The 27,680-nt window shown below is 44.6% G+C and overlaps 1 protein-coding gene across 1 annotated transcript in view; it reads left to right on the top strand.

Moving 5' to 3' along the window:
• Positions 1-1,244: 1,244 nt before the first annotated feature.
• The window catches only part of LOC144494706 (MOB kinase activator 3B), a 133,035-nt gene continuing 106,599 nt past the window's right edge, over positions 1,245-27,680 (top strand). Inside the window, exon 1 of the mRNA XM_078213910.1 lies at positions 1,245-1,490. The gene's annotated coding sequence lies outside the window, so the exon portion shown is untranslated. The remainder of the gene's footprint in view (positions 1,491-27,680) is intronic.

Genomic DNA, 27,680 nt, shown 5'->3' on the forward strand with positions numbered 1-27,680 from the left:
GGAAGGACAGGGGGACAGGGCCTATTGGGGGTGTGATCAGTTGGGAGGGGGCCTGCTGCCACTCTGCAAGATGATCGCCTGGGGAGGGAGGGAGGAGTGCGATTGGGGCGTGCCATTGGGTTGGGGGGGTCAGGGCTGATCATCAAAGTGGAGGCTGGCTGGGGGGGTGGGGACATTGGGATGGCATGGGAAGGTCTGGTAGGTCAGCAATTGGGAGTTGAAGGGCTCTGGAAGGCCGACGATCGGGGGTGGGGGGAGGTGGGGCTGGCCAGCAATCGGGAGGCCGGCAGTGTGGGGCCACTGCGCATGCGCTGATCTCCGTGCTGATGTACACAGAGGCCCACTCAGCACTATGCTGCCAGCCTCCTGGGCGGGAATAGGCCGTGCCCACCACATGCCAGAGTGAATCACGCTGAGGCACTCCGCAATGCTCAGAGTGTTGGAGATTTTCTCTGGTAAGTACGCCCAAACAACAGGTGGGAAATACTCCCGTTTTCCTGCCCGTTGGGTACTTAGTTGTTTTTGGGAGAATCCCAGCCATAGTTTCAAGTCAGGGTGCTGACTATATAAGGACAGTAATATATGGAGTACAATGAGGTCAGAACAGGAACCATTCTTATCTGGAGAAATCTGAGGCCACTGATGACTTGTTTCATTAACACAGGTTGACTAACTGTCTTGGTAACAATGAACTGACCGATATAACAAAAAGGGTACAGTTCCTGATTAGAAATTACAACCAGAATTTCCACTGCTTATTCAATTCCTATTGGGATCTTGACGTGGTCATGTGAAATGCTTTGAGGCAGCCTGAGGATGTGACAGTCACTCTGTAAATGAAAACTCATTCTTCCATTGGGGAGCATAACAACACCAAGTTTGGATTTGGGAAGAAGGGGCATCAGGCACATTTTTGGTTGGATGGCTAAAAGAGTGAAATCCAAATACACACGGATACAAATCGGAATTTGCATGAGTGTCCAGAGTAAGTTTTCCATTTGCTTTGAGAGAATTAAATCCGCAGTATTTTAATCTTGTTTACCAATCACTGAAGGGATCAGAATGTGACAGCTCGGGTTGTGAGCCAACTCAAACTGGACTTGTTTATTTTGTGTGTTCTGTCTGCCACATGTTTTCTATCATTTCTGTTTTGGTACAGTTAGTGTTCCCATTGAGTGCGATGATGTCTCACTCACTTCCTGTAGGTGTCTGTTGTGCTGCTCGCTTTACTCTCGCCCTCAGTTCAGTTTGCCGGAGCAGTCAATTCAGCAGCCCAGCGCTCGGAGAGAAAGGCTTTTAAAACCGGGCTGTCTGCCTGTATTATGATCTGTCTGTAAGTGAGGGGGAGAGTTTGCAGCGAGGAGTCTGCTCTTTGCCAGAGGACTGTAAGCGTTAGACCATCTTTCAGGATGAAAAGGCGAATGTGAATTGTTACAGGGATCGCACTGTAACACCGAGCGGTGTTTCCATTCCTCCTCCTCCACATTCTGGTGAGTGAGACACTCAATGAACTGAATCCAAGAACAGCCCCAGCAACAGCACAGGTTCCCAGCCCTTAAGCAATGGACAGATACCCACTGCACCCCAGACAGGTGTTGTGCCTAAGAATCGGTTGTGTGTTGAGTGAGCAGAGACCTGTGTATGGATATGAAATGCTCTCTTGCCACAGAGACAGAATGATGTTTGGGCCACCACATAGCCTGCCTTCATATTGCTAAATATTGGCCAGGGTGGCTATTCGGCTTCTGTGGTCCACCTTTCTCCAGAAGCCCACCTCCCCCCTCCCCTCTCTTTATCTGGAATCATTCCAGAAAGTTTAACTCCCAAACTCCACATCATTCCCCATATTGGTCAGTATTTGTAGAGAACAACTTCCAAACATTAGTCCGAGTTCCTCTGCTTCCCTATAGTCCTGGTTTCATTTGAGACAGTGCTGAGGGTGAACCCTTTCTATTCCATTTACATAACTGCAAAGTCCCGCCGCATTTGTCTCCTTCCGGAGGAGGCGAGGTTTTCCTCTGACTGGAGGCTCAGCTGCGTCTCCAGAGCATCTCTGGAGGCCAGGATCAGAGAGGAGATTCGCTTTGAATAATTATCTCTGCCACCTCATTCATGTCCCGCCCATGGGTTTGTTCTGTAGTCAGGTCAAATTGACATTTCTTATATTTCTATAGTGACCAAGGGTGACAGAATAATTTCCACACAGAGGGCGGTGAGTATCTGGAACAAGCTGCCAGAGGTAGTAGTAGAGGCGGGTACAATTTTGTCTTTTAAAGAGCCTTTAGACAGTTACATGGGTAAGATGGATTTAGCGGGATATGGGCCAAACACAGGCAATTGGGACTAGTTTAGTGGTTAAAAGAAAGGGTGGCATGGACAAGTTGGGCCGAAGGGCCTGTTTCCATGCTGCAAAAAATCTATGATCTCATACAGCACACTGGGAGGCTATTTGGCCCATCATGCCTGTGCTAGTCCTTTTGGTGAAGCTATTTCAGGCAGGGTGTTCCAGATCACAACAAACTTGTGTAATGCTATACTTCATCACCCCATCTCCGACTGCAAACCCCATTCTCATGACTGAAATGTGTGTTCAATCATTGGTTAGATATTTCTGAAGAAAAATTTTTGCTCACTTGGTGAATGGTGAGCAGGTCGAAGATTCTCCTGAAGAGTCTGCCTCTGGATTTAGAGAAAGCTGCAATGTACAGGTCCAAGATGTGTCAGAGTATCTGTCTCTACTTGTTTCCTTATGTTCAGAGGTTTGCCTGCAAACTGTGGAAGATGGGAATTGTGTCAAGGCTTATCATGGCTCTTGGCACTGCCCAACATATCAATGCAACCTGCAAGGCCGTCCCCCTAATTTGCCATAGTAACAGTGACGGAAGATCAGCAGAAACCCCGTTTATGTTGCTTCTCCAGGGTTTTGATTGATGGGGAATGCTGCAAATATTCTATCCCATGTTGCATTGTAGAACCTATTTTGAAAATATTGGTTTAATCTGAAATAATTATTTCAGTTTAGACAGCTCATATGGTATTTTCTTAATGATTACTTAAATAATATTTGGCGGCATTTGGCTTGAAAATACCAAAATCCCAGATCTAAAATGGAGCTGTGAATGTTTGGATATATCTCCTGTCTCTGGGAAATGAATGTAATGTTCAAGGTATGGCCTGTTTACTGCATTTCATGTATCAGCATGGTATCTTCACATTTAAACACGACTGATTTGGTACTATTCCATTTGCAAGGATATTCTTGTCTTCTTAACTTTTCATTGATCTTTTTGTCACTCAGGTAAACAGTATAATGGCCTGTGTGCACTTGTAATGGCCAATGCTACACAATTGGAATATCAGTTTAACCTACAACTTCAATTTTACACTTAATGGGAGCATCCAGAATGTGGTTCATCCCTTGAGTGTTTTATACATTGAAGGCGCAACACAATTTTTATTATTTGTTCAAAAAATGTGGTTATTGCTGACAAGGCCAGCACTTATTGTCCATCCCTAATTGCCTCTGAGAAGTTGAGTTGCCTTATTGAACCATTGAAGAATGTGCAATATGGGCATAGGGATGGGAGCTCCAGGATTTTGACCCAACAACAATGAAGGAATGATGCTATATTTCTAAATCAGGATGGTGTGAGACTCAGAGCAGAGATTGCAAATGCTAGTGTTCCCATGCACCTACTGTCTTTGTCCCTCTAGGTGGTAGAGGTTGAAGGTTTGGAAGATGCTGTTGAAGAAGCCTTGATGAGAAGCAGTGCATCTGATGGCACACTTTGCCGCCATTGTGGTGATGGAGGGGGAGGAATAAAGGTGAATGGGGTGCCAATCAAGCAGGCTGCTTTGTCCTGGATGGCGCTGAGCTTCTTGAGTGTTGTTGGAACTGCACCCATCCAGGCAAGTGAAGAGTATTCCATCGCACTCCTGACTTGTGCCTTGTAGATGGTGGACAGACTTTGGGGAGCCAACAGTTGAGTTACTCTCTGGAGAATTCCAAGTATCTGACCTGCTCTGATAGGCACAATATTTATATGGCTAGTCCAGTCCAGGTCAATGGTAACCACAGGAATTTGATAGTGAGGGACTCACATTGAATGTCAAGAGGAGGTGATTAAATTCTCTCTTGCTGGAGATGGTCATTTCCTGAAATGTGTGGCATAAATGTTACTTGTCACAAATGTTACTTTATCAGCTCAGGCCCTTTGTTGTCCCGGTTTTGCAGCATGTGGGCAGGGACTGCTTTACTATCTGAGCAGTTATACATTAAACTGAACATTGTGCAATCATCAGCAAACAATCCACCTTATGATGGAGGGAGGGTCATTGGTGAAGCAGCTGAAGATGGAAACTGCCCTGAGGTGCTCTTATAATGATGTACTGGGGTTCAAGATGATTGGTCTTCAAAAACCAGAACCATTTTTCTCTGTGTTAGGATTGACTGCAGCCAAATGGACTAGAAACAGTTGCCGACTTGGTTTTAAAATCATCCATTTTAACTCACTCATTCACAGAGTTTATCTATCCTTTAATGTTTTGCTGCTCAATTAAAAATCCACTCCATTTGACGAAGGAGCAGGGCTCCAAAAGCTAATGGTATTTGCTACCAAATAACGCTGTTGGACTTTAACCTGGTGTTGTTAAAACTCTTACAATTAAAAATCACCAGCGCCAACAACCAAATTGGTATCTGGTCAGAGTGCAGAAAAGACTTATTAGGATGCTACCAGGATTTGATGGTTTGGGTTATAAGGAGAGGCTGGATAGACTGGGACTTTTTTCTCTAGAGCGTAGGAGGCTGAGGGGTGATCTTATAGAGGTCTATAAAATAATGAGGGGCATAGATCAGCTAGATAATCAATATCTTTTCCCAAAGGTAGGGGAGTCTAAAATTAGAGGGCATAGGTTTAAGGTGAAAGGGAGAGATACAAAAGGGTCCAGAGGGGCAATTTTTTCACACAGAGGGAGGTGAGTGCCTGGAACAAGCTGCCAGAGGTAGTAGTAAAGGCAGTTACAATTTTGTCTTTTAAAAAGCATTTAGGCAATTACATGGATAAGATGAGTATAGAGGGATATGGACCAAATGCAGGCAATTGGGACTAGCTTAGTGGTTTAAAAAAAAACATCCAGAATGGTAGCCTTTATGAGGGCCTATTTGAATAGGAATAGAGTTTGTTTCATGTGATAAGAAACCCAAAATAGATTTAAGGGATTTATATTTGGATGGGTAAAACATTAGAAGTAAGGTATAGTTTTATGTAGGTTTAATTTAATATTTCTGTGCCTGGAGAGGAGCTGTGGATCGATTTCATGTTGAAAGTATGTTTGGCTATTTAGGCGGGGAGTGGGGGGAGGGGGGGGGGGGGTGAACTTCAGTTCCTGCTGAAATCCACTGAGGTCTGCCCCAGCTACAAATGTACAAATCAGAGAGGAAGCGTGAGCTGGAGCACTCTGTGTTCTCAAGTATGGCAGGTGTTTTTTAAGGGCTGTGAGGAGCTGAGGAGAAGGTCTCTCTCTCTCTCTATGTTCTGCTCAAGATTGAGAAAGGTTGTAACAATGGAGTTAACATAATCCAGCTCAACAGACCAGAGAATGGTGATAGAAAATAGACTTCAGAATACTGAAGCTACATGAATAAAGAATAAGGGATGGTCCAGGAGAAATTAAGGAAGAGAGAAACAAGAGCTTTGAGTTAAAGAAACCATTCTATTTAAATAAATTTACAATTGGGAGCAGACTTTCAGGGGGAACTGAAGGCAGCAGAATGGAGATGAGAATCATATCAGCTATGATTGAATGGCGGAACCAACTTGAGGTGACCGAATGGCCTAATTCTGCTCCTATATCTTATGGTCTTATGGTTTTAAAATAATTCTATGAAGAAACTGGAACTTGAACATTAAAGCAATTGACAGTGGGAAGAAACAGTGGGCCAGTTGAGGCAGAGGAAACTAAGAGGTTGGTTCAAAATCCTGACAAGAATTACTGCTAAAAGTGAAGTGAAAACTCACCTATGAAAATTATCTGCAGAAATTCTGAGGAAGAATTCACAAACCACAAAAGCGTGTTAAAAGGAGACCACTGTAACTTTGAATATACTTTGTCATCCATGTTAATCTTAAAATCTTTGTGTATTTGTTCAGCTAAGGGGAGGGTAAAGGAGCACTGTACTATGGTACATTTCTTTCGTGTTTAATAAATGCCTTTTTTTTTGGTTAAAAACTAATAAGCAGTCCTGTGACTCCATTTCACCAACGTTTGATTAAAAAGAATAAAAGTCACAGTCTTTGAACCAGGATTCCATTCAGTTGTAAAACCCTCTGGGACCGTAAAACATGTTTCCCTATTTGTACTTAGAAAACATTATTTTAAAATGGGAAGCTACTGTACCTACAGAACTAGTTTATTTTGTGATAGTGAACAAGAGGATTTTTAAATCTATGCTTGCAGATTCCAGGCACTGAACAATATCAGGGTATGGGTGGAGGGTGGAACACATAAGCTAGAGGATCAGGTCATAATTGCCAGGTCAGTACTAACTACACCTGTGCTGTCTCTCTCCTTCTCAGCTAATGTCCCATTCTGCAAACTGTACAGAGACTGAGTCAATTCTCTCTGCTACCTGTTTGCTCCAGAATATGCAGCTTTAAAAAAGTCCCAAATATACATGATGAATCCATTTTCTGGGCCACCTTTGCCCATCTGATTTGTCCAATCTACATATGGATTAAAGTCATCCATGATTATTGTGATACCTTTCTTACAGACCCCATTTACTTCTTCGTGTATACTGTGTGCTACAGTGTATCTACTGTTGGAGGAGCTATAAACTATTCTCACAAGATATCTCTTCCCTTTACTGTTCCTATCTCTACTCAAACTGATTTAGCATCTTGCTCTTTCGACCTGAGGTCATCTTTCACGACTGTACTAATTAACAGAGCTACTCCACCATCTTTTGCTAGCTTCCTGACTTTATAAAATGTTAAATATCCTGTCTTTTTGAAATCATAGAAGCCCCACAGTGCAGAAAGAGGCCACTGGGCCCATCAAGTCTGCACCGACCACAATCCCACCCAGGCCCTACACCCATATCCCTACATATTTGCTAATCCCTCTAACCTACGCATCTCAGGACACTAAGGGGCAATTTTTTAGCATGGCCAATCGACCTAACCCACACATCTTTGGACTGTGGGAGGAAACCGGAGCACCCGGAGGAAACCCACGCGGACACGAGGAGAATGTACAAACTCCACACAGTTAAATGTTAAATATCCTTCGATATTCCGGTCCTAACCTTGGTCACCTTGCAACCATGTTTCTGTAATGGCTGGCAGATCATTCATATTTATCTCTATCCATGCTAACGATTCATTCATTCAGATAGAGAGCCTTTAACTCGATTCTTTGACCATTTTTGCAATCAGCATTCCCTTCTTGATCAATGGCACCAATAAAGTTGGGTGTTCATTTCATTGCTGTTGGTTGCATGTTGCCATTGTCGAATGCTGCCTGGTTTTCTATCAGCAGTAATTGCAATTCAAATGTAAGCTTATGTGCAGCATTGTGACACATTTATGAGAGATGTGACCATGTGCTACTTAAATAAAAATAATTTTGCACCAAAGAGATGGTTTATTTGTTCATGACATAGAGTACTTAAGAAATATTATAAACAGATTTATTGGTTCACATGAACTGTATAACATCCCACAACATCCCAGAAATAGCTGTAAATCAGGAAATGGGAGGGCGGGAGGAACTCAGGAAAATTACAATCGCCAACAAGGTGGTATTGAGCAAATTGTTGGAGCTGTGGGCTGAAAAGTCGGCAGATCCTGATGGACTTCATCCCAGGATCTTAAAATAAATGGTAAGTGACATAGTTGATGAGTTGGTTTTAATTTTCCAAAATTCCTGATATTTGTGGAAGCTTCCATTAGATTGGACAATAGCAGGAAATGACAGGCCAGTTAGCTTAACATCTGTCATAGGGAAAATGTAAGAACCTGTTACTGAAGACATTATAACAGAGCATTTCAAAAAATTCAAGGCAATCAGGCAGAGTCAACATGGTTTTGTGAAAGGGAAATCATGTTTAACCAATTTATTGGAGTTTTTTGAAGATGCCGCATGTGCTGTGGATAAAGGGGAACCAGTAGATGTACTGTACTTAGATTTTCAAAAAACATTTGATAAGATGCAACATCAAAGGCTATTGCAGGAAATAAAAGCTCATGGTGCAGAGGGTAACATATTGTCATGAGAAGAAGATTGGCTAACTAACCGGAATCAGAGTAGGTATTAATGGGTCATTTTCTCATTGGCAAGATGTAATGAGTAGTGTTCCACTGGAATCAGTGCTGAGGCCTCAGCTTTTTACAATTTATTTAAATGACTTGGATGAAATTATAGTTGATAAATTTGCTGATAATACAAAATTGGACCAGAAAGTAAATTGTGCAGAGGACATAAGAAGACTACAAAAGGATATCAATAGGTTAAGTAGGCAGGGATCTGGAAAATGGAGTATAATGTGGGAAAATGTAAAATTGTCCATTTTTATAGGAAGAATAAAAAGCATATGATCTAAATGGTGAGAGATTGCAGAGCTCTGAGATGCAGAGGGATCTGGAAGCCCTAGTGCATGAATAATAAAAGGTTAGTATGCAAGTAATTAAGAAAGCTCATAGAATGCTATTGTTTATTGCAAGAGGAATTGAATACAAAAGTAGGAAGGTTATTCTTTAGTTACACAGGGCATTAGTGAGACCACATCTGGAGAACTGTGTACATATTGTCTCCTTATTTAAGGAAGGATGTAAATAAATTGCAAGAAGTTCAGAGAAGGTTTACTAGACTAATATCTGGAATGGGTGAGTTGTCTTATGACGAAAGGTTGGACAAGCTAGACTTGCATCTGCTGCCTGGTGGTACAGTGGTTAGCACTGCTGCCTCACAGCACCAGGGACCCAGGTTCAATTCCGGTCTTGAATGACTGTCTGAGTGGAGTTTGCACATTCTCCCCATGTCTGCGTGGGTTTCCTCCCACAGTCCAAAGATGTGCAGGTTAGGTGGATTGGCCATGCTAAATTGCCCCTTAGTGTTTAAAGATGTAGGTGGATTAGCCATGATAAATGTATGGGGTTACAGGGATAGGACAGAGGGAAAGGCCTTAATGGGATGCTCTTGTGGAGACTCATTGGGCTGGATGGCCTCTTTCTGCACTGTAGGGATTCTATTGAGTTTAGAAGAGCAAGAGGAGACTTAGTTGAAGCATATAGGATCCTGGGGAGTCTTGACGCGGTGAAAGTGGAAAGGATGTTTCCTCTTGTGGGAAAATCAAGAATTGGGGCCATTGTTCAATAATAAGAGGGCGCTCATTTAAGACAGAGATGAAGACAATTTTGTTCTCTCAGAAGACAGTGAGTCTTTGTAACTCTCTTCCTCAAAAGGCAGTGGAAGCAGAGTCTTTGAATATGTTTAAGGCAGAGCTAGATAGATTCTGGATTAGCGACGGGGTGATAGGTCATCGGGGAATATGGAATTGAGATTTCAGTCAGATCAGCCACGATGTTATTGAATGGTGGAGCAGGCTCAAGGGGCCGAATGGCCTACTCTCGCTCCTAACTCGTATGTTTGTATAAACTGAATTCCATTTTTATTGTGTGAGAATGCTGGATCATATTAAAGATTTTTGATAGCCAATTTGCACAATTCTCTTCAGTTTTTACATAAAACTGTAAATCTATGGCCACGATGGTAAGTTGCAGGATTTCCAGTTTCAAAGCTGAGCTCTCTTGTTAATTGATGATGTTAGTTTCCACAGACAGAGGAATAAAACTTGATGTCTGTGGGAACAGATTGTTGTCCCAATGGATCTTCACCAACAATGGATACAGAATTCAAAGGCAATTGCTACACTCACTCTTTTATAAACGTGTACAGGTTTTAAATGTTTGAGATGATTGCCTACATTGTGCTGTCATTTGTCATTTCCTTTTCATGGAATTAATTCTACCAATGGATTGATATGTTCACCATGACCCTGTCACCCCTGCTGCAAAAAGCCACAACTTTGAATTCCAGAAGTGACAACACATTTTCTCACAAGGAGAAGCAACCCCCCTCAAAAAAAATTATATAGAGCCTGACATCAGTGAAGGGTTTTCCATGAATATTGCATCGTCAAAGAAATTAAATGCAATGATGGTGCTATTTTTAATTCTCAGATCATATGCTACTGTGATGTGGCTTTTGGGTGTTTTTGGGAACTTCAGTGACCTGCTCATGTAATTTCAGCTTTGTCCTATAGGAGGCAGACAACACCATCCAAAATCCAAGTCAATTTCAGTTGGGGCAGAATTCTAATTAATTCATTTCCCTTAACGTGGAAAATTGGTAGCATATTCAGAGTGTTTAATCAGTCATTGGTGTAATTCAGAACTGAAGAGTAATGAACAAATGCAGTGGCAATATATGCAGTGAAGGCAAGGGATATGGGGGGAAGAAGGGATCAGGATATTGAATTTGATGATCAGCCATGATCAAAATGAATGGTGAAGCGGTCTCGAAGGACCTAATGGCCTACTCCTGCTTCTAGTTTCTAATCTGCTGGCATTGCTTTCCTGTCTGACATGGTCCATCTTTGCAACTTCAAATGAGGCCTATGGTACCTATTTAAATTACTTTTCAAATATTCATTCACTTACTGTTAGAGAGTCTGCCTCCAGCCCTGATCTGAAAAGGCTTTTTATGTCCTAAGAATCTTTAGTGTAAAAAAAATTTCTCCTTGCCTCCCACCTGACTCTTTGGTTGATCTCTAACTAATGCCCTTTAGTTACAGTCTCACCAGCCAATCTCATTTTGCAGATCTCTAACCCATCTCTGGAACAGATGAGCTGCTGTCAACTGCTTTGTCAGTTTGGGCTCCTGTTTGCCATCAGTACAAGGCAGTCTGAGTTCCTCCTCACCACCTCATACCAAAGAGGGGTTAAAGATGACTCAACCCCTGTGACAACTGCCTCACATGATTGTGTCCTAGCACATTAAGAGCCTCACAAATAATTTGCCACAGTTTTGGGCTGGTAATTGTGTAAAACGCCTCTGACTGTGTGCTTAATCCTAACTGCGTGTAACCTTATTGAAGCAGCAGCATACAGCATGACTGATGTAAATAGTTTGAAAAAAACTACTTCCTTGTAGTGAAAATATTGCAATACATAGAAACAGACGTAGAAACACAGACAAAATAGAAGCATGGGGAGGCCATTTGGCCCTTTGAGCCTGCTCCACCATTAATTTTGATCATGGCTAACCATCAAATCTAGTATCCTGATCCAAGTTCCGCACACATGAGGACAGCCTCATCCGGGGTCTTGGGTTCATGTCACACTATCTGTAACCCCCGTGACTTGCCTGGACTTGCAAAATCTCACTAACTGTCCTGTCTGGAGACAATACACACCTCTTTAACCTGTGCTTAACCCTCTCTCCACTCACATTGTCTGTACCTTTAAGACTTGATTACCTGTAAAGACTCGCATTCCAACCATTATTTTGTAAATTGAGTTTGTGTCTTTGTATGCCCTGTCTGTGAACTGAAATCCCACTCACCTGACGAAGGGGCAGCGCTCTGAAAGCTATTGGCTTTTGCTACCAAATAAACCTGTTGGACTTTAACCTGGTGTTGTGAGACTTCTTACTGTGTTCACCCCAGTCCAACGCCGGCATCTCCACATCAGAATCCAGCCAGCATTCTGAGTGAGGGGTGGAGCTGTTCCACACTGATGGGTGGTGTTTTTCACAGTGACACATGTAGTGCAATGCTGCTGTTGAGTTTAGTTCATTGTGTGTGTGTGAGAGAGTGAGTGAGTACAAGGCGGGCACAGACAGGCAGACAGTCCGCAGCCTTTGCAAACCGCGCCCGTCTTCTAGGAAGCATCATTGTCTTTTCCCCATAGCCGTTCATGTTAAACTTTATCAAGGGCACTCATTCAGCCCTCCCCCCTCACCCTGGAGCCAGAGGAAGCTTTACAACTGGAGTTTTTGGGGTGATGCTGAATCTAAAGAAGTGTCGCTCTCTCTTTTCGTGTTGATTTATTAGTCCCGGTCACTTTCAGCTCCGATTGGGTAAGAACCAAGTCCTTGTTTGTTATCTGGTAGAAGTCGGCGTGGCTGCTGTTGTTACTGGCAATAACTGGCTGTGGAATGATATAAACCACTGCACTTTCTGGTCCCCCAAAAGCAGGAAGTTTCTGTTCGTGTTGAAAGGCAGATGTGAGGAGCTTTAACCAGCTCCTGCTCTGATATAACCACAGCTGATGCTGAGTTTGGGGAACAGAGATGACCCCCTCCCCGCAGACTGCTGGCCACTTCTCCCAAACAGACTCTACGCAACAGCCTGGCTAATCACACATTGGCTGTCTTTAATCTAGGTTTACTTCTGGCCCTTGCGACATTTTTTTTTACAGGGATCAAGATAAAAATGCAGTTTGATGCGATTCATTTGAGTTGACCTCTTTGGACTGAAGGGATTGTGAGGCAGGATGGGCTGGTGGGAATGGGTGAGGATGGGCTGATCTCTCAGAGGGAGAGGCAGTTGCTGAACAAATAATTCTTCATCAGATGGGCTGGCTCCTTTTTCTGACGGCAAATGCTGTAATGGGGACTTGAATTGCCAACCTGGGAAGTTATAGCCATTGTTAGACCCACCCTCCCCCTGCCCATAGGATTCTCTGTGGGAAAATCCACCCAATCTGTTGCTGCGTTTATTTATTATTGTCACAAGTAGGCTTACATTAACACTGCAATGAAGTTACTGTGAAAATCCCTGATGCACTATCAATTACGATGCGAGGACTCCAGCGAGTGAGTGAAATAACAGGCTTTTATTCGCAAAGAACTGGAGCACACCCTTGTAGCTAACCTGGCCCAGACTGAGGCAAGGAGGAGGAACCATCACCTTTATACCTCGCTCAGGTGGAAAGGGAGGAGTCTCAGGTGGAAAGGGAGGAGTCTCGGGCCAGGTGCAGCATGGGTGTGTCCAGGCATACACATGTAGTTACAGTGGGTACCACATTCGTCCCCTCTTTAAAAAAAGTGTCCGGCGGGGGTGGGTGGAACAGTATATACAGAGGCATGAAGATTTATATATACAAGAGTCACGAAACTGAAGTAAGGCGTCGTCCCCTCACAGGTTCAGCCTGTCGGGTGGTTTGATCAGTCGCTGTGACCGCCGCAGTACCAGTTGAGGTTTTGTTTCCGATGGGAGGGTGGAACCGCTTGAGTCCGTCGTCGTCCCTTCTAGTCAGGTCCTGTGTGGTGACTCCGGGGGCTCAGGTGAGCTGCATACAAGGGGCAAAGATGTAAGCAGACTTGGTGCTACCTGAACAGAGGGGTTTAGGGATGTGGGGTGGGGGTCATAGTGGGCTCCGGGGCACCCGCAGGCGCCAGGTCCCGGATAGAGACCGTGTCCTCCCACCCATTGTGGTATACCACATAGGCATATTGGGGGTTGGCATGGAGGAGCTGGACCTTTTCGACCAGGGGGTCCAACTTATGGGGTCGTACATGCCTCCGGAGCAGAACGGGGCCTGGGTACGCCAGCCACGATGGTAGTGCGATTCCCAAGGAGGACTTCCTAGGGAAAGCAAACATCCGCTCATGGGGGGTGGCATTGGTGGCCGTACACAGGAGAGACCGGATTGAATGCAGAGCATCGGGGAGGACTTCTTGCCAGCGTGTGACTGGGAGGCCTTTAGACCGTAGCGCTAGTAAAACGGCCTTCCAGACTGTCGCGTTCTCCCTCTCTACCTGCCCGCTACCCCTGGGGTTATAGCTGGTAGTCCTATTCGAGGCTATGCCCTTAGAGAGCAGGTACTGACGCAGCTCATCACTCATGAATGAGGATCCCCGGTCGCTGTGGATGTAGTTAGGGTAACCGAACAGGGTGAAGAGGCCATGCATCGTCCCTTCTGGTCTCTATCACATGTGTAATTACATGTGTTTGCCTGGACACACCCATGCTGCACCTGGCCTGAGACTCCTCCCTTTCCACCTGAGACTCCTCCCTTTCCACCTGAGCGAGGTATAAAGGTGATGGTTCCTCCTCCTTGCCTCAGTCTGGGCCAGGTTAGCTACAAGGGTGTGCTCCAGTTCTTTGCGAATAAAAGCCTGTTATTTCACTCACTCGCTGGAGTCCTCGCATCGTAATTGATAGTGCATCAATTTTATTCGCAATTTTATCCCTTTATACCTCGCTCAGGTGGAAAGGGAGGAGTCTCAGGTGGAAAGAGAGGAGTCTCGGGCCAGGTGTAGCATGGGTGTGTCCAGGCATACACATGTAATTACAGTGGGTCACCACAATCCCCTAGTTGCCACACTCCGGCACTTGTTCGGGTACACTGAGGGAGAATTTAGTATGGCCAATCCACCTAACTAGCACGTCTTTCAGACTGTGGGAGGAAACCAGAGCACCCAGAGGAAACTAAGCAGACACGGGAGAATGTGCAGACTCTGCACAGACAGTGACCCAAGCCGGGAATCGAACCTTGGCACTGTGAGGCAGCAGTGCTAATGACTGTGCCACCGTGTCGCTCATGCCCCATGTTACTGGATGAATGAGTTTGTCCTGCCCAATGTCCCACCTCCCACTCTCATGAAGACATTGGGGTGAATTTTCCTTTCCCGCCCGCCATGGGAATCATCGCGGGAAAGGCGTGGACCATGGAAAGGTTGTTGAACTCGGGTGGGATTTTCCGGTTTTGGGGCGAGCATGGCCGGAAATCCCCCCCCCCACCCCCCCCTCCCATTGTCTAGCCTTATAGTTGGACAGTTGCTGGCTATCATTTTTATATGTTGACATTCACTATGTATTGCCAGAGAGCGAGCAACTATTCCATCACTGGAGGCATCACCCAGCCCTGCTAGTGGATGTGGGGGAACTGGCTTTTCTTTAACAGTAACAGAAATCCATAGGGGCGTTGCTTCTTGACTACTTGCTGAGGACTGTCTACAATGGTGTGTGTAGTCTTGGCTGTTGTGAAGATGATCATTTTCAGTTCCCATTGGGCTTGACCTGAACATGGGTCACTCCTATTAGCCCAGAAAGGAAGAAAATAGAAATGAAACTAATTTGTAAACTACTTGGAAGCGCAAGTTACAATATCATGAGTCTTGACAATATTCCATCACTAATTCCATTCTTGGAATACATTTTACAGTGACTGTTATTTGGGGTGTGATAACAGGGCATTTAGCAAATCCCAACCCAATTAAGCGCAGCACATCAATCCGGATTTATGAAAAGGAATTCATGTTTGATAATCTGGTAGAGTTTCTTCAGGATGTAACAACTAGATTGGATATGGGGGAGTGAGTGGATATAATGTATCTGGATTTTCAGAAAGCATTCTGTAAGGTGCTGCACAAGAGATTATTGCACATAATTAAGGCTCTGGGGATGGGAGTAATATTTAAACTTGGGTTGAAGATTGGTTAATGGACAGAGAACAGAGAGTGAGAATCATCGGGTCATTTTTGGGTTTTCAGGTTGTGAACAGGGGGGCAGTGCAAGGATCAGTCCTTGGACCTCAGCTATTTACAATCTATATCAGTGACTTAATGAGGGGACCAAGTGCATTGTAACCAGGTTTGCTGATGATACAAAGTTTGGTGAGAGTGCAGACAGTAAGAGGGATGCAGAGTGGCTGCAAAAGGATATTAACATGTTGATTGAGTGGGCAAGAACATGGCAGGTGGAGGATAATATGGCAAAGTGTAAAGTTGGGTCGGAATAAAACTGCCGATTTTTTAAAATGGTGGGAGACTGGGAGATGTTGAGATCCACGGGGACCTGAGTGTTTTTGTGAATAAATCACAGAAAGTTAACATTAAGGTACAGCAAGCAATTTGAAAGGCAAATGGTATGCTTGTCTTTATCATATAATGATGTGGAGATGCCGGCGTTGGACTGGGGTAAACACAGTCAGAAGTCTCACAACACCAGGTTAAAGTCCAACAGGTTTATTTGGTAGCGCGAGCTTTTGGAGCACTGCTCCTTCCTCAGGTGAGTGAAATTATATAAGATTGGCATATAAGAGTAAAAGAAATCTGACTGCAGTTATACAGAGCATTGATGAGACAACGCTTGGAATATTGTGTGCAGTTTGTCTTCTCATTTAAGAAAGGACATACTTGTTCGTGGGGAATTGCAATGAATGTTTAGTGGATTGATTCTTAGAATGAAGGGATTGTCCTTTAAGGAGAGATTGAGTAGATAGGCCCATTTTCACTAGATATAGAAGAATGTGGGGTAATCTCATTCAAATGTATCAGATTCTTAAGGGGCTCGCGAAGGCAGATGCTTGGAGGATGATTTCTCCAGCCAGGGAGTCTAGAATAAGTAATCATGTTTAGTTGTTTTATTATTAAAAGACTAAATGAGGAGAAATTGGTTCACCTGGTGTAACATTCTGGAATTCACCTCAGAGTGGTGTGGATTTTCAGTCATTGAGTATATTCAAGGCAGAGCTTGATAGATTTTAGAATAAAAAGGGAATCACGGGATTGTGGGGATTGTGCAGAATGGTATTTAGACAGAAGGTCAGCCATGATGATATTGAATGGTGCGGCAGCTCAAAGGACCAAATGGCCAACTCAGTCTCCTATTTTCTAAGTTCCTTTCATCATTCTTCTAAATATTACCATGTAATAGATCCCGGTTTAGGCCATCCTCATGTAATCCGGGATCTTGGGTTCATGTCACACTATCGGTAAGCCCCACAGCTTGCCTCCTGGACTTGCAGAATCTCACTGGCTGTCCTGTCTGGAGACAATACACATTTCTTTAACCTGTGCCTAATGCTCCCTCCACTCACATTGTCTGTACCTTTAAGACCTGATCAGTTGTAAAGATTCGCATTCTAATCAGTATTCTGTAACTTGATTTTGTGTCTCTGTATGCCCTATTTGAGAGCAGATATCCACTCCATCTGACGAAGGAGCAGCGCTCCGGAAGCTAATGGCATTTGCTACCAAATAAACCTGTTGGGCTTTAACCTGGTGTTGTTAAAACTCTTACTGTGTTACAGTGAGAACCAGGAACAGTGAAAAACTGAAACAAAACTGTTTAAAACGTCACATGGTATCAGTGGGAGGTAACTCCAAAAGCCTGTTATGATGCCAGAAAACTACTGAACCACCTCTTTATCGTATTTTCATGATTAAAGATTAACAAAAAACTCACATCAACAATTTCAGACCGTGATCTCTTCCCCCATTTTGTTTTCTTTCTTTTTGCCGGTTTTGGTTTTAATCTTGTTCTCTTGTTTTTGCTTTCAGATGGCAGCTGTTCATCATTTTGTCACTCACACCTCCTCAAGGCACATCCTTCATTTCTTTACATATCCCTTTGGCCCTTCACTACCAACATTTTCAGCCATTCAGCCACTCCTGTCTTTCACCCAGTCGCAGACCGTCCCTTTCATTCTTTTTCCCAGCTTCCGCTGCCCCTGCCTTCCACTTGTGTAAAACCTATGACATCTCTAATCTTTTCCAGTCTGGTGAAAGGCTGCACACCTGAAACATTAACTCCATTACTCCCTCCACAGATGCTGCCTGACCTGTTGAGTACTTCCAGCATTTTCTGATTCTGTTTAAGATTTTCAGTGTCTGCAATATTTTGCTTTAATATCGTTAATATTTGCATTAGTTTTAATTGAGACGGCAAGACAGAATTACATTTACATTATCCGGCTCCAAGTATTATCCTTGCCCCAGAGGGAGCAAAATGCTTGTTTAGGTGCAGAAGGAAAGAGCTCCCTTTAAACCATTTAAAAATGTCAGTGTTTTTGGAGTGCGGTCATTGGAGAATCTTGGCTTGTGAAACACAAAATTGAGGTGAGGTGCAGTTCGAAAGTGTTTGTGTTTAATAGACTGCTTCGCACTTTGTAAACCAAGTTTGGAACCACATTAGGGTTACACTCCATGTGGTGCATGCTGCAGGAAATCTCAATTTGAGGCTGTCAGGCCATGGCTCCAGATTTAGGTGATTATTTCAGAGTTGGTGCAAACCCAAAATTATTTTGTTCCAAGACTGGGCTTATAGTGTGAATCCACAATGATTTTATGATTAAATGTTAATAGGTGAGCAAGGATTGAATGATTTTTAAAATCCAGAAACAGAGCGGTTAATGAGGAGGCAGCAGAAGTACAGTTCCAATTAACAATATTAGTGCTTGAATGCAACAGTGAACCTATTTACATGGGGACATCTTTCCATGATGCAGATGGCATCTCATCTTGTAATGATTTGTGGCAGAATGATTGGGATTAGCAAAGCATCAAAAGTGCCTGCTAGTCCAGAAAGGCAGAGGTTTCAGCATCCCTGTCACCTGGTACAGTAGAGTGTGTAAAATGTTTGATATTCATTAACTCTGCACACACTAGGTACAGATCACAGCCTCACTGAGCACAGTTTACCCCATTGCTATTGAGTAAAAAGCAGGACTCAATCTTCCTCTGAAAAGACAACACCGATTAGAAATCAGGTAGCTTACATGAGTAGAATCAATCCCCAATTCTCCTCCATGATGATATCATAGGAATATGAACTCAGGAGCATGAGTAGGCCATTCAGCCCTTCAAGACTGATCTACCATTCAATAGGGTGATGGCTGATCTGGTTGTGGTCTCAACTCCACTTTTCTGTCTTGTCTCCCATAATCCTCGACTCCCTTGTCTATCCAAAATCTAACTCAACCTTATATAAATTTAGTGACCCAGCCTCCACTGCTCTCTGGGTTTAAAGTTTATTTATCAGTGTCACAAGTAGGCTTACATTAACACTGCAATGAAGTTACTGTGAAAATCCCTTAGTCGCCACACTCTGGCACCTGTTTGGGTACACTGAGGGAGAAATTAGCACGGCCAATCTACTTAACTGTGGGAGAAAACTGGAGCACCCGGAGGAAACCCACGCAGACGCAGGGAGAACGTGCAGACTCTGCACAGACAGTGACCCAAGCCGGGAATCGAACCCAGGTCCCTGGAGCTGTGAAGCAGCAGTGCTAACCACTGTGCCACCATGCCACCCAGGAGAGAATGCCACAGACTTATGCTCCTCTGAGAGAAACAAATTCTCCTAATCTCCATCTTAAATGGGAGGCCTCTTATTCTGAAGTGATGTGCTCTCGTTTCCCCCACAAGGGGAAACATCCAGTATTCATCCTATCAATTCCCTTCAGGATCTTATATGTTTAAATAAGATCAACTCTCATTCTTAAACTCCAATGAGTATAGGCCTGATCTGTTCAACCTTTCTACCGAAGATAAGCTCTTCATCCCAGGAATGAGTCGAGTGAATCCTCACTGAACTGCTTCTAACATAATTTTATGTTTTTCATATAAGGAGGCCAAAGCTGTACACAGTATCCCAGATGTCCTCCCACCAATGCCCTGTGCAACTGCAATAAAACTTACCTACTTTTATATTCCATCCCCCTTGCAATAAACCCCAACATTCTAATTGTCATCCTAACCACTTCCTCTACCTGCATGCCAATATTTTAGGATTCGTATAGCAAGACATCCAGATCCCTCTGTACCTGAGAGTTCTGCAGTCTCTCTCCATTTCAATGCTATGCTGCTTTTCTATTCTTCCTGCCAGAGTGTACAAGGTTCACATTTTCCCACATAATACTCAATTTGTCAATTTTTTTGCCCACTCACCTAACCTGTCTCTACCCCCTCTTGGCAACTTATTTTTCTACCTATCTTGGTGTCATCAGTAAACTTAACTACCATAAATTCCATCTCTTCATTCAAGTCATTGATATAACTGTAAATAGTTGAGGCCCCAGCACTGATCCATGTGGCACTCCACTCGTTACATCTTGCCAACCCGAAAAAGATCCATTTACCCCTACTCTCTGTTTCCTGTCAGTTAATCAATCCTTTATCCATGCTAATATGTTACCCCCTACACAATGTGCCCCTATATCATGTGTTCTTGTTTTGTGTAGTAATCTTTGATGTGGCACCCTATCAAATGACTTTTGGAAATCCAAGTACACCACATCTACAGGTTCCCCTTTTATCTTCTTCCCTCAATGAAGACAGCCGTCAGCTTCCACTTACTGAACAATAGCAAGGAGAGAAACACCTCCCCAACCAAACAAGCAATGAGGCCACAATAAAGGTGTGAAAGGTTATCAGTTGGTAGGAATGTGGAGTTGAAGTTACAAGTAGATCAGCCATGATCTCATTGAACGGCGGCAGAACAGGCTTGAAGGGCAAGTGGCCTGCTCCTGCTCCTAATTTGTATTGTATGTACATATAAACTTGCTACTGCCCTCCATCCCCTTTTCTCCCAGCCACTGCGCTCAAATTACAGAACTGCCACCACCAAGCGAAAACGAGAATATAAACAAACCACATCCCAGAGTCCTGAAACTCCCCATTGTCTCAAAAACTACAAATCTTTCCCCCTTCCCAACCTGCTGAGCATCACGTTGTTCCTCACTCAGCCCCTTAGCCAGAGGCACCCTGGGGATCTCAGCATTCTGTACCCCGCCCCCACATTGAAAACCTAAACTCTGTAACGTTTCTCACTGGCCATATGAGAGGCACAAATACTTCTGCCCCTGAGGTCTGGAGTAGCGGTGCTCATGGCGGAGGTAGGGGTTTGAGAAAATGTTCCATGAACTCTTGGGTTAGAGGAGGGATGACAGTGAGGTAATTATTTTCTTTTGGGTTACATTATTAGATTGAGAAAGGATTAGGAAATGGACAAATTGTGTTCAGAGAAATTGGGGCTCCACCAACATAGAAACATGGAAATGTAGAAGATAGGAGCAGGAGGAGGCCATTCGGCCCTTCGAGCCTGCTCCGCCATTCATCACCATCATGGTTGATCATCCAACTCAATGGCCTAATCCTGCTTTTTCCTCATAACCTTTGATCCGATTTGCCCCAAATGCTATATCAACAGTGAGTTTGCACCCCAAATCCGGGTGCTTTCTCAAGATTTTGGGGAAGAGAAAGTAGGAGATTTGACAGCATCTGAACTGTGATTGTGCTTTTTCACATTTATTTTTTCTTCAGATGATTAGGCTTTAAGAAGCATGGTATGTAATTTGGACCTTGAGAAGTCAGAAGCAGCAGGTGTGTAGCCTTTTGGAGAGGTTATTAATCATCCTAAAAACAGAGAAAGGAGACTGATAGTCTGTGGAATGTAGCCAGGAGCCATTGTGGATAAAGATTGTTTGATGGCTTTTGTGATATTGCTGTATTGATCTGATGAATGAGATGCGATGGTTGTGTAACTGTAGCTTAGGGCAGTGATGCTAAAACAGCATGAAGCTTCTGAAGTTATCGGGAACTAGCTGATGAGTTCCATGTCATGAAATGTGTCTTTCTTTCTTTAATGTGTAACATTAGGCACTTTTGCAACCTGAGGTGGAAGATGACGTGGCTGCCACAAAGTCATTGCCGTGCTATTTGACTGCATTTCTGGGCCAGGTTCACCTGTGGAAGGAGAATGTATGAATGCTCCTGGCCTCAAGCAAATGATAGCTGCTGGTGTGCATTAATTTTGTGATCGTAAATTAAATTCTATTGCATTGTCACGTTTGTGCTGTAATATATTCTGAGGTTTCTTTTCAAACCTTCGTTCACTTCGTTAGATTGTTAGCAATTTTATCTTTTAGCAGTGAATTATCATTGTCAAGATATTCCTGTATCTATTTATATGGAGCATATGTGGGGTTGCCAATCCTCCAGGATTTGCCTGAAGGCTCCAGGTATTGAAGCTCAATGTCTGGGCCATTGTTGTGTGTGATCCAGGTGTTAAAACTGGAGGGATACTTTTTAAAAAAATGTAATTTTCTTTGAACATTTCTCCTTACCAGATATGAAAATATTGAAAATGGGAAGAATAGACTGTTTGGCTGGTAGTCAAGCATCATCCCATTGGGAAATGAGTCCTTTTGCTTTCTAATTGGTGTGTGAAGGCAGTATGTCACAAGGATGGCTGTGTTGGTGACTAATGGATAGAGCATGGGGGCAAGTCATGTGACAAAACCTCCAGAAATACATTTGATCATAGTTGGCAGTTAAGCATAATACCCCATCTGGAGTATTGTGAGCAGTTTTGGACCCCATATCTAAGGAAGGGTGTGCTGGCTTTGGAAAAGGTCCAGAGGAGGTTCACAAGAATGATCCCTGGAATTAAGAGCTTGTCGTATGAGGAACGGTTGCGGACACTGGGTCTGTACTCGTTGGAGTTTAGAAGGATGAGAAGGGATCTTATTGAAACTTACAGGATACTGTGAGGCTTGGATAGAGTGGACGTGGAGAGGATGTTTCCACTAGTAGGAAAAACTAGAACCAGACGGCACAACCTCGGGCTAAAGGGACGATCCTTTAAAACAGAGATGAGGAGGAATTTCTTCAGCCACAGAGTGGTGAATCTGTGGAACTCTTTGCCACAGAAGGCTGTGGAGGCCACGTCATTGAGTACCTTTAAGACAGAGGTAGATAGGTTCTTGATTGATAAAGGGATCTGGAGTTATAGGGAAAAGGCAGGAGAATGGGGATGAGAAAAAAATCAGCCATGATCGAATGGCAGAGCAGACTCGATGGGCCGAGTGGCCTAATTCTGCACCTATGTCTTATGGTCTTATGGTCTTATATGGAGTGTCAGCCTTGCCTCAGTTCTGAGCACTCTCACCTCTAAGTTGCAAGATTCCAGCTTCAAGTCACACTTTTAATGACATGAACACAAAAATCAAGGCTGACACACCTGTGCAATACAGAGGGAGTGCTGCACTGTTGGAGGTGCTGTGCTTTGGACAAGATGTTAAATTGAGGTCCTATCTCTTTTTGTGGATGTGGAAGATATAATGGCCAAGTGTAGGGGGAGCTACCTCTGGTGTCCTGGCTAGTGCTGTGTGCAAACGATCTCAACACTGTGTGAAAATTGGCTGCTGTGTCTCGAACATTACCAAGAGTGGCTGCACTTCAGAAGTAGTTCATTGGCTGTGAAGTGCTTTGGGATGTCTGGTGGTTGTGGAATGTGATGGATAAATTCAAGTCTTTCTTGCTTTTTATCATGTCAGTTTGAAGCGAGTGGTTAAGACCAATAGGTCCATGCAGTCTGTTCCACACAGTTGTGGTGCCTCACACATCACAATGCAAACACTCATCCTCATCATCTGCTCGCTACCATGGAAACTCCAAGGAGGGGACAAATAAATTAGCTGTTAAAAATCCAGGCCAATCCAGGGGGAAGAAACTTAGAAATTCCTCTTCAATCCCCTTAGGCAATCAAGACTAGTCCAGGAAACCATCCTGACTGTGAATTCCCGACAGAGTGGATCTCAGCCCTAGCCAACTGTTGCTGGAAAGAATCCAGTGAATCGACATCCGTTGCATAAGCTGGCCGCCTCTTCCAGAGAGCCATCCTTCTCTGAGAAGCAAAGATCCATCTAATAGCCAACCTCCTTCTGCTCCTGCATAACATTAACATGTGACTCCTGGTCCTTTCTAATGTATTTCGTTGACATAATTGGACTACACAAAGACAATCCAATGGCTGCAAAATGAAGTGTATCAGCTGCACTGTTGGGCTGGCTATCTTTTGGATGAGAATTAAATCGAGGCCTGGTCTGGTTGATCTCTGAGACCTTGTAGTGTTATTTTGAAGAGCAGGGGAGTTTATCTCCAGTGACCTGAAGCAAGTATTTATTTCTCAATCAACATCACTCAGACAAATAAGGAGAGGTTGTGGTGTAGTGGGCTAGTAACCCAGAGAGCCAGGGTAAAGCTCTGGGGACCCAGGTTGAATCCCACCATGGTAGATGGCGGAATTCGAGTTCAATAAAAATCAGCAATTAAAAGTCTAATGAAGACCATGAAACCATTGTCGATTGTTGTAAAAACCCATCTCGTTCACTATTGTCCTTTAGGGAGGGAAATCTGTCGTCCTTACCTGGTCTGGCCTACATGTGACTCCAGAGCCACAGCAATATGGTTGACTTTTAAATGCTCTCGGAAATACAGTCAGTTCAAGAGTAATTAGGGATGGGCAATAAATGCTGGTCCAGTCTGTAACGCCCAATCCCATCAACGATAAAGGAATGATCTGGTCGTTATCACATTGCTATTCGTGTATTGAGAAAACAGTCAGATCATTGGGACCATGATCTATAAATGCTGTCACCAGGGTGAGACATAGCAAATACAAACACTTATAATCACGGCATTATATAATGGAACCTGCAGTTTGATTTAAAAAACCAAATCCTTGTTTGGCCATTGGCAGTTCAACACATTTTTCTCTTACCGTTTTTGATTTGACCAATTTACTAATAGATGTGGAATTCAGAGGATGATGTCCATCGAAAGCTGTAATTAGCACTGTGCCAATCATCAAATTAGAGCAATGACATTGAGTGGATTTCAGTAATTCATTTCAAAATGCATTGCAAACTGACTGTGGGAAAATCTAATGGAAAATTTCTCATTTGAATGCAATACCCGTCTCACCTGTGATAGGAAACATTAGCTGCTAAAAGAGTCGGTGATAACATAATGGGAGCTTTTATTATTTAAAAAAAGGATTGAGCTTGAAAGCAGCTCGAGGCTCTGTCAATGAAATAGCTCAATGGAAATAAGTTCTTAAGGCAACAGCCATGTTAGTATTGGTAAATAAGCAAGTAAATATTAAAGTCTGTCGTTAAAATTGAAGCTATTCAGAATTTTTTGGGTACTGTATCCCAACTCATCCCGTACTAACTAACGTTGTTTCTTGTCACTCTGCACACTTTAGGATCATCCATCAATCCATTGGCAACTGGGAGCCTGATTTTCCATCTAAGATAATCTCAGTGATAATTGACGCAATGCTTTCATGTACCCAGTCCAAACAGGGCTTGCATTATACATTGCAGCTCCCTAACGTTGGGTCTCAGAACCTCTTACTCTTGGCTGTACATTTAGATGCTCTCTTCAAACAGCTCCAGTTTCTTCTCAAGTCTGCTGGAACTCCTTTTCCTCCTCCCCCATATAATGTTATACTCACTCACCCATGGCCACTAGCTGTGCTGGAGTGTTTGTGGACACTCTCTCCAACTGTACAGCACCATGGTCTGTCCTACCTGTGTAACGAAATGTCCCCACCCCTCTGCAGCATCGCACACTTCACCTTCCAATTTTATCAGGACCAGCTCCCCCACCCCACTCTATCCCCACTCCCACTCTATCCCCATCCCTACACTATCCCCACCCCCACACTATCCCCACCCCCACTCTATCCCCACCCCCACACTATCCCCACCCCCACACTATCTCCACCCCCACAGTATCCTCATCCCCACACTATCCTCATCCCCACTCTATCCCCATCCCTACACTATCCCCACCCCCACACTATCTCCACCCCCACACTATCCCCACCCCCACACTATCTCCACCCCCACACTATCCTCAGCCCTACACTATCCCCACCCCCACACTATCCCCACCCCACACTATCCCCACCCCCATTCTATCCCCACACCCACACTATCCCCATCCCCACACTATCCCCACCCCCACTCTATCCCCACCCCCACTCTATCCCCACCCCCACTCTATCCCCACCCACACACTATCCCCACGTCCACACTATTCCCATCCCCTTACTATCCCACCCCCACACTATCCCCACCCCCACACTATCTCCACCTCCACACTATCTCCACCCTCACACTATCTCCACCCTCACACTATCCCCACCCCCAAACTATCCCCACCCCCACACTATCCTCAGCCCCACACTATCCCCACCCCCAAACTATCCCCACCCCCGCACTATCCTCAGCCCCGCACTATCCCCACCCCCGCACTATCCCCACCCCCGCACTATCCCCACCCCCGCACTATCCTCAGCCCCGCACTATCCCCACCCCCGCACTATCCTCACCCCCGCACTATCCCCACCCCCGCACTATCCCCACCCCCGCACTATCCTCAGCCCCGCACTATCCTCAGCCCCGCACTATCCCCACCCCCGCACTATCCTCAGCCCCGCACTATCCCCACCCCCGCACTATCCCCACCCCCGCACTATCCTCAGCCCCGCACTATCCCCACCCCCGCACTATCCTCAGCCCCACACTATCCTCAGCCCCGCACTATCCTCAGCCCCGCACTATCCCCACCCCCGCACTATCCTCAGCCCCACACTATCCTCAGCCCCGCATTATCCCCACCCCCGCACTATCCTCAGCCCCGCACTATCCCCACCCCCACACTATCCTCAGCCCCACACTATCCTCAGCCCCACACTATCCTCACCCCCGCACTATCCTCAGCCCCACACTATCCTCAGCCCCGCACTATCCTCACCCCCGCACTATCCTCAGCCCCACACTATCCTCAGCCCCGCACTATCCTCAGCCCCACACTATCCTCAGCCCCGCACTATCCTCACCCCCGCACTACCCTCAGCCCCACACTATCCCCACACTATATCTCTAGCATCATGAAACCTTCCCCCCTCCACAGGTTCCTCTCGTGATGCTGATCTTTTCTCATATCCCCCTCAGAATAAGGGGTCTCCCAATATCAGATGCAGATGTGGGGACATTTCTTTTCTCATTATGGGATTCTCTTCCCCAGAGAGAAGTGGAGGCTGGGTCATATCCAAGTCTGAGTTAGACAGATTTTTTATTGACAAGCGAGTTGAGGGTTAGGGGGGACAGGCAGGAAAGTGGAGCTGAGACCACAATCAGATCAGCCGTGATTTTATTGAATGGCGGAACAGCTCGAGGGGCCGAATGGCCTACTCCTCCTGTTTCTTATGTCCATTGAAAAGCACGCAGGAGTCCACCTCTTTCACCCCAACTGGTGGAACTTTGGAACACCCTTTTCAAAAAGAAGAAAGAAAAGGATTTGCATTTATATAGCGCTTTGGATGACCTCAGGTCATTGCCCATCAGAACCCTTAGCTGACTGTACTGTACTTCAGCTACTGCTCCCTCTCCCACCTCCTGCCTCCTCCGCTGCCTCCCCTTTCTTCCCTTCATCTGGATTCATCTATGCACCAGCGCTCAAACCCAGCTTGACCCATTCCTGAACCCCTGTGTACAGCACCATCGGAGTAAAGCAGAATTGTCAGAGTCTAATGATAGTTGAGTAGGATTGGATTTTGGGAGTTGGGAAAAGCAGCACGTGGGTGAAATATTTTCACTTTACGCAATGGCTACTTCAGCCCTCTAGCATTCTGCACTGTTTAATATCTGCTTCTGTGCTAACAGTCAATTCGCAGCTCACACAAGTGAATGATTGATGGTATTTTCCGTGAGTAATGGCGTGATATATTTATCCAAAAAGCGGATCCAACTAAAGTTCAGCATTTAATCTGGCACATCCACTGCTTGTGAAAATATTCCATTGTGCTGGAGATGGGAAGCACGTGCCTGTCCAAGAAATGGCAGGCGCCAGTAATTTTATTCTATAAAACTATTCAAAAATGTTGAGGTAAAGTTTCTTTTTGATATTTCAGAGCGAATACTTGTGGTGGTTCACCCACTCTGGTGTCTGCCATTGCAAAGTGCCTTGTTTCATGGCCTTTGTGAGCTGTTTATTCACTTGGAGCTTTGATTATACTTTCTAAGCGATTA

Source organism: Mustelus asterias, chromosome 6 (genome assembly GCF_964213995.1).
Source record: "Mustelus asterias chromosome 6, sMusAst1.hap1.1, whole genome shotgun sequence".
Taxonomy (NCBI): domain Eukaryota; kingdom Metazoa; phylum Chordata; class Chondrichthyes; order Carcharhiniformes; family Triakidae; genus Mustelus; species Mustelus asterias.